We start from the raw sequence: 8,057 nt of genomic DNA, 5'->3' as shown, positions 1-8,057 counted from the left end.
TAATTTGTAACCTCTTTATGATGTGTTTCTGGTCTTACTGAAGTAAAACTTCTGGGTTTTCTGCCACAAAGACACACCTGCAGTTTTTTAAAGTTTCATAAGTTTTAAACTGGAAGAAACTAAATTGGGAAAAAAAATATTTTGCCTAGTTTTGTTTCTTTTTGTCATTTTGGACCTTAAAATACCAAGATTCCTGCTGAACTTTATATTTTGGTCCTTCTGATTATGTCACTTTTAATTGTTACAGGATTGATAATTTGATCAGTTAGAAGCTGAGTTGAGTTTTTACCAGATATGTTTTACTCTTAGTAATTTCCTGGACGGCTGCTTTTAGTTATTGATTTTAAACCATGTTGAAATAGAGCTGCTCTTTTTATTTGTTTTTTGGTACTTTGCCCTCTGAAGTTGGTTTGATCTCATTTTAAATAGAAACTACTTGGTAAAATTGAGTGTTTTTGCAGTAGTACCATTATAAAAGAAAATCATATATAAAAAATCTGAATGATGATTTGTGGCCTTGCAGCCTGTTTGATTCAAATCCAAAGGAAAAATCTTCTCATTTCAGCTTTTCGTGATGGGCTGAAAAGTGTAATCTTTTGTTTTGCTGAGGATTTCATGTCCACAGGAAAGACGGAGCAAATAGTCCTGGTGTGTGAACTCATTTCCATGGATCTCAGGGAGAAGGTCAGCAGAGGGTTGAAAGGATTATAAGCCATTATAAGCCATTACCTGGCCCTGTTTTTATTGATGGATCAGAACAGAGAAAAGAGCCCAAAGACGACAGGGACTCCTTGTCGGCTGAGATTGAAATGAGCGGCGGTACAATGCTGCACGTCCTCCTGAAAAATTAACTAACGCCGCTGTCTGGTTGGCGGGGGCAGGTAAAGGACTCGCTCTGAATGGAGGATCCTGTTTTCAGCCCAGAAGAGAAAGGAAGCTTTTAAGAGCATATTATCTCCAACAATGGGTCCAGCCAGGGCGATGTGTGATACATGGGGAGGAGCGCACAGACATCCGGCCTCCATCTATCCGGGTGAAATGTAAGGAACCACATTGCTATTCTCCTCTCCCAGTCGTCTCATATTCAATAAGAACACTTCTGGCGAATGAGATGTGAAATTGCCTGCTATCCTCATACGGCCCCTTGGTAAAAGGCAGTTTCAGATTTCTCTGAATTGTATTATTCCACCATTCATTTTCAGTCCAGAAGTTAATGACCATAATGAATGCAGAGCTGGCCGGGCGGCGGCCGGGCGGCGGCCATGACTGTAGAGAGGCTTAATAGGCCTGCAGGGAGGAACAGGTGAGTAATCCAGAACGAGCCATGTGAGAGAAAAGACATTGTTTGATCATCTGAGACATTTTTACAGAGTGATAGGAGAGAGGAAAGACACGGCCGAAAGTCCTGCAAAAACATTTCCTTTAATATCAAAAAGGTTTTTGTTTGTTCGCTGCAAAAACACAAAATCTCACCAAGTATTTCTGGTCTAGTTTGTAGAACAAAACTAAAATACTTTCCAATAATTCCTTATTATCAATGAAAATGTTCTGGTTCCATTGGCAGATTATTTCCCTCATCAAGACATTTTCCAGATTAAAAGTCAAATAATCTGACAGTGGAACTATGGCTGGAGTTGCTAGGTAACGGGCTGGGCGTGGCCGGGGTTGCTAGGTAACGGGCTGGGCGTGGCCGGGGTTGCTAGGTAACGGGCTGGGCGTGGCCGGGGTTGCTAGGTAACGGGCTGGGCGTGGCCGGGGTTGCTAGGTAACGGTTCTCTGTAAAATATTCTGCCAGTGAAACTCAAACATTTTCATCAATAATTGTTGACGTAAAACAAGCTCATATAACTTACTAAAAATGTTACTTGTAAGTTATTTATCTTACTTTAAGGGAACTAAGATGGTAAGATTTAGTGTTTTTATTACTTGGTGACAGAAATAGATTTCTAATGATTTGCTCATCAATGTTATTTAATTGGAGTTTGACGATTAAGTACCAAATGTGTCTAAATAAATCAACATAAATGCTTAAATCAAGTCACATTATTTCTTAGTATTTTCTTTAATAAACATAAAAATTTGCACAATTACACTTGAAACAGTACAATTACATCACAAACATTTAAAATAAAGAATACTTTGTGACCTCACTGCCATCTAAAACCTTTAGAGATTCAGTTGAATCAGTCAGATGAGTTTCTGTGGCTCAAAATGTCATTTTGAAAAATGACATTTTACAAAAACTCTATAATCTTTTGATTACAAACCTTTTAATTCATCTTAGAGCATCACTGTCTCTGGGATTTCAGACATTTCTCCAAAACCAGAACCAATTTGGAAATATTGCCCTGTGAGAAATAAAAATGAAAAAGAAAATCCAGACAGAGAGAGAACAGAGGCAGCAGAGACTCAAACAGTTACAGAAAGAAAACACAAGATGGAAGAAGGTTCTTTAACAACCAGTTCACTAAATGTTTGTAGTTTATAATTAATACGGAGAGAGACAAACAATTTAATTTGAATAAACAAGACAACACAGAAGGACAGAATGACAGAAAAAAATAAGCTTTTTTTTTTGCTGAGATGAAAACTGTTAACGTTGCAACTCAAACGATCATCTTGTGTTTTCTGACTAAATCAGCCACCAATCAGGAGCGTCAATTAAAGCTCGGAAAATCTGGAAAAAATATGTTTCACTGTTAATTAATGGTTTATTGCACATCAATATTAATATCAATTGATAAAACATCTGAAAAAAGTTTCAGTAATTTCACTGAAATCTGATCCAGAACCGCACAGCATTCTGGGAGATGGAGGCAGAGGAAAGACGTTAGCCGCTTAGCTTCTCACAGCTAACAAACGAAAAACAAAGGAGTGAAAACTGGATGAAGCAGGAAATGTGATATTGAAAACAAAAACCTGATCAGTTATTGACCTTTACATCGTTATAAATCTCTCAGTTCTACTATGGCTGATAAAATACATTTACTCAGTTACATGTATTGGAGTTACTTTTTTGAAAAGGATAATTTTTACCTCAACTTTTACTTTCATAGATTGATTGATAATTTGATCAGCTCATCAGTACCTGAGTTGACTTTTTATCAAATACTTTTTACCTTTACTTTTTAAATATGTTGGGTTTTCTGCTGCTCAAGTTAATCCGCCGTCGGGTTCTGATCCTTGATTCCTCCTCTCTGCTGCGACCCGATCAGGCGTCCTCTCTGGTTCTGTTCAAGATGGCCGCCTGGAGCCTGATGCTTCATTTCTGCAGGAGGAGGAAGAATTCATCCGTCAGCGCGAACAAACCACTTACTCTGGTATTCCACACAGCTCTGCTGATTGATTTGCCTCAGTCCCGCTCTGGTTGGCAGATTCTTAAACTGCATTGATTAGGATAAAAAAAATCAATTTTTATGCATTGCAGGAGTTGATTCAGGTGCATCATCCAAAAGCAACAGAGGGAGACCTCCACCTGTTCCTCTCTGCTGAGGCTTTCAATCACTGTTTACTTAAGTTTTGAAGCACATTTAAAACCGTTTTTTGCATCTGGCATCTAGAAATAAAGATTAAATCTCAGTTTGTTTGCTTTTTCTCAGCATATTTATTGTATCTATGACCCCAGAAGGCCCGGCTCTGAATCTGGTTTGAAATGCTGGACATGTTTTTCAGATGAAATTAGTTTTTCTCCCACCATTCTCAGACTTTTATTGTAATTTAAAAAAATAAGTACCCAAGATTTAATGGAACAAAATCCTGCAGTACTAGAAATAATGATACAAATTTCTTTACAAGTATTTTGTAACTGCATGGCACAGAATTATCCTAGAGCCAAAAACATACATGCTGCTGTCTGAAAACATCCCTATTTAAAATAAGCCACTTATTAAATTTAGTGTGATTTATATCACTAGCACACAGATAATCTATATAATCATGTTTCCAAATTTACTGACATTTATTGTTGCTCTTATAGAAAAAAGGGGAAAAAATAGTAAAACATAACATTTTAGTCTGTTTCTGAACATTAATTTTAATTTATCATCACAATAAATCCAACTTTATCTGTACTGAAAAAAAATAAATAAATAAATGCCCAACACTAAACACACAAAATGAAATAAATCTTTGAACTTTATGTGCTGGGTCAGGATTCATCAGGTCAAATATTTTGAATTTATGCCATTTTTGTTTACATTTTTTAACTAAAAACAATAAAACCGCCATCGATTCCTTATTATCGAATGGAATTGATTTTCTATGGAATGAGCAGAAAAGAAACGAGTGACATGAGAAACTAACTTGGTCTCAGACTTTGTTTGCGCTGCGTTTCCTCAGTCTGACCTGACGCCCTCTCGTCTTCACCTGTCCACATCGTTTAAAGCAAAGCGTCAGCTCCGCTCTTCCTCAGCTCCGCTCTTCATCAGCTCCTCTTCCTCTCCTCTCAGCTGAGCTTCTACAGGAAACGCAACGACAAACCCAACAAAAATGTTCAGGGGTTTTATGTCACAATAAATCTCAGGAGAAGGATGAGATCTTTGGGATCTCAAAGTTGAGCCCATTTTCCAGAAAATGTTTGTGTCTTCTGGTTTATGTCCTGTTATTAGCCGGGCCGGCCCAAAGCATACGCGAGTTAATCGGCTGTTTAGAGCCCCCACACCACCAGAGGGCCCCCAAGAGCACCAAGCTAGTGTATATATTTAAAATAACACTGACTAAGCCAAACTAAATTCTCTTACACAGAAAAACAGTTTACATATTGTTCTTATCGACAGAGGAGAGGAACGATGAAGACAACAAAATGTCCTGGAAATGAACATTTATTTCATCTCAGAGTTTTTTGTTTGTTATTTTAGAAATTTGCAACAATTATTTTTGACGAGAAGCAATAGTTTGGGTACACTTCATGTCATTTGGTCTGGAAAACCAAATATTATGGTTTTCCATAATATAAGTTATTTTATTGGAGCCAAACCTTCATGCTTCAATGCTGAAGCCAATGTTGTAAATGAATCAATAAAAAAACTCAAATTAAGAGTGTAGTCACATTATTTCTTGTATTTTCTTCTCTAATCATCAAAATCCAAATTGTTATTCCTGTAAAGTCAAAATGAAAAGTAGTAACAACAAGAAACCGACTAATCAGAGACAATTAAGAAGGAAAAACTCTGAATAAACTCTAAAAAAGCAAAAACAGAAACAAGAAGGATAAAGTCTGAGGCAAAGCAAGACACTGGTCACCAGTCCTCCCAGTTTGAGAGGCCCATTAGCAGAGTGTGCCCCAGTTTGCTGCCCGTTCCCATTAGCGTCACGGCTGGAGGCGTTCAAGCGACGCCCGACCCGCCGCGGCAGATGTTCTCTTCCTCCTCATCTCACAACGCAAACCTCACAGAGCTTTTTAAAACACTCACCTGCCTGACGCTCCGCAGATCTGCTGCAGGTTTCTGAGGACAAAACACAAAGACGGCAGAAAGCTACAGGAAGCTGCAGAAAGATACAGGAAGCTACAGGAAGCTGCAGAAAGCTGCAGAAAGCAACAGGAAGCTGCAGGAAGCTGCAGAAAGCTACAGGAAGCTGCAGAAAGCTACAGGAAGCTGCAGAAAGCTACAGGAAGCTGCAGGAAGCTGCAGAAAGCTACAGGAAGCTGCAGGAAGCTGCAGAAAGCTACAGGAAGCTGCAGAAAGCTACAGGAAGCTGCAGAAAGCTACAGGAAGCTACAAGAAGCTGCAGAAAGCTGCAGAAAGCTACAGGAAGCTGCAGAAAGCTGCAGAAAGCTACAGGAAGCTGCAGAAAGCTACAGGAAGCTGCAGGAAGCTGCAGAAAGCTACAGGAAGCTGCAGAAAGCTACAGGAAGCTGCAGAAAGCTACAGGAAGCTGCAGGAAGCTGCAGAAAGCTGCAGAAAGCTACAGGAAGCTGCAGAAAGCTACAGGAAGCTGCAGAAAGCTACAGGAAGCTGCAGGAAGCTGCAGAAAGCTACAGGAAGCTACAAGAAGCTGCAGAAAGCTGCAGAAAGCTACAGGAAGCTGCAGGAAGCTGCAGAAAGCTACAGGAAGCTGCAGAAAGCTACAGGAAGCTGCAGAAAGCTACAGGAAGCTGCAGGAAGCTGCAGGAAGCTGCAGAAAGCTACAGGAAGCTGCAGAAAGCTACAGAAAGCTACAGGAAGCTGCAGAAAGCTACAGAAAGCTACAGGAAGCTGCAGAAAGCTGCAGAAAGCTACAGGAAGCTACAGGAAGCTACAGAAAGCTACAGAAAGCTACAGGAAGCTGCAGAAAGCTACAGGAAGCTGCAGGAAGCTGCAGAAAGCTACAGGAAGCTGCAGAAAGCTACAGGAAGCTGCAGAAAGCTACAGGAAGCTACAAGAAGCTGCAGAAAGCTGCAGAAAGCTACAGGAAGCTGCAGAAAGCTACAGGAAGCTGCAGAAAGCTACAGGAAGCTGCAGGAAGCTGCAGAAAGCTACAGGAAGCTGCAGAAAGCTACAGGAAGCTGCAGAAAGCTACAGGAAGCTACAAGAAGCTGCAGAAAGCTGCAGAAAGCTACAGGAAGCTGCAGAAAGCTGCAGAAAGCTACAGGAAGCTGCAGAAAGCTACAGGAAGCTGCAGGAAGCTGCAGAAAGCTACAGGAAGCTGCAGAAAGCTACAGGAAGCTGCAGAAAGCTACAGGAAGCTGCAGGAAGCTGCAGAAAGCTGCAGAAAGCTACAGGAAGCTGCAGGAAGCTGCAGAAAGCTACAGGAAGCTGCAGAAAGCTACAGGAAGCTGCAGAAAGCTACAGGAAGCTGCAGGAAGCTGCAGAAAGCTACAGGAAGCTACAAGAAGCTGCAGAAAGCTACAGGAAGCTGCAGGAAGCTGCAGAAAGCTACAGGAAGCTGCAGAAAGCTACAGGAAGCTGCAGAAAGCTACAGAAAGCTACAGGAAGCTGCAGAAAGCTGCAGAAAGCTACAGAAAGCTGCAGAAAGCTACAGAAAGCTACAGGAAGCTACAGAAAGCTACAGAAAGCTACAGAAAGCTGCAGAAAGCTGCAGAAAGCTACAGGAAGCTACAGGAAGCTACAGAAAGCTACAGAAAGCTACAGAAAGCTGCAGAAAGCTACAGAAAGCTGCAGAAAGCTACAGGAAGCTGCAGAAAGCTACAGAAAGCTACAGGAAGCTACAGAAAGCTACAGAAAGCTGCAGAAAGCTGCAGAAAGCTACAGGAAGCTGCAGAAAGATACAGGAAGCTGCAGAAAGCTGCAGAAAGCTACAGAAAGCTGCAGAAAGCTACAGAAAGCTACAGGAAGCTGCAGAAAGCTACAGGAAGCTGCAGAAAGCTACAGGAAGCTGCAGAAAGCTACAGAAAGCTACAGGAAGCTGCAGAAAGCTGCAGAAAGCTACAGAAAGATACAGGAAGCTGCAGAAAGCTACAGGAAGCTACAGGAAGCTACAGAAAGCTGCAGAAAGCTACAGAAAGCTACAGGAAGCTACAGAAAGCTGCAGAAAGCTACAGAAAGCTGCAGGAAGCTGCAGAAAGCTACAGAAAGCTGCAGAAAGCTACAGGAAGCTACAGGAAGGATTCAATCTTTCACAAGGAAAAAGTATCATGCAGAAATTTGTCCTGATCATCAGGATGACTCTCAGAGCAACAAACATATTTTTACTCAAGTAAACGTAAAAAAATATTTGGTAAAAAGTCGACCCAACTGATCAAATGATCAATCATTTAATATTTAAAAATTACATCATGAGACTGATGTAATATTTAGTGGAAATTTTGGCATTTGAAGGACAAAAATGACAATAATTCACATGAGGAACAAAAAAATCATATAAATATCAGGCAAAAGAAAATGTTTCCAGATCAGAAAGAGTCTGGTTACTTTTTATTAAAATGTTTGTTTTCATTCAGTGGGTCGAAAATTCAGTAAGAGCAGAAATACTTCACAATAAAATCAACATTTCCTCTAAAATATTGATTTTAAATCATAAAGCTGTGGAATCATAATGATATTTTACGAACCATTTGCACATCACAGCTGGAGGTTGTCACATTTACTCAATAACTTTTACCGGAGTAACTTGTTTAT

At 40.3% G+C, this 8,057-nt stretch overlaps 1 long non-coding RNA gene across 1 annotated transcript; it reads right to left on the bottom strand.

Annotated features, from left to right (window-relative positions):
• Positions 1 to 2,033: 2,033 nt before the first annotated feature.
• Positions 2,034 to 4,425, bottom strand: LOC129373431 (uncharacterized). Its single transcript, XR_008607359.1, has 2 exons — positions 4,303 to 4,425; positions 2,034 to 3,268 (listed from the first exon to the last, which is right to left on the bottom strand). It is a non-coding gene; the product is annotated as an uncharacterized LOC129373431 (long non-coding RNA).
• Positions 4,426 to 8,057: the final 3,632 nt, after the last annotated feature.

This window comes from Poeciliopsis prolifica, unplaced genomic scaffold (genome assembly GCF_027474105.1).
Source record: "Poeciliopsis prolifica strain line A6 unplaced genomic scaffold, Auburn_PproV2 SCAFFOLD033, whole genome shotgun sequence".
Taxonomy (NCBI): domain Eukaryota; kingdom Metazoa; phylum Chordata; class Actinopteri; order Cyprinodontiformes; family Poeciliidae; genus Poeciliopsis; species Poeciliopsis prolifica.
The sequence above is the reverse complement of the archived record's forward strand: the minus strand, read 5'-3'. Positions and strand labels throughout refer to the sequence as shown.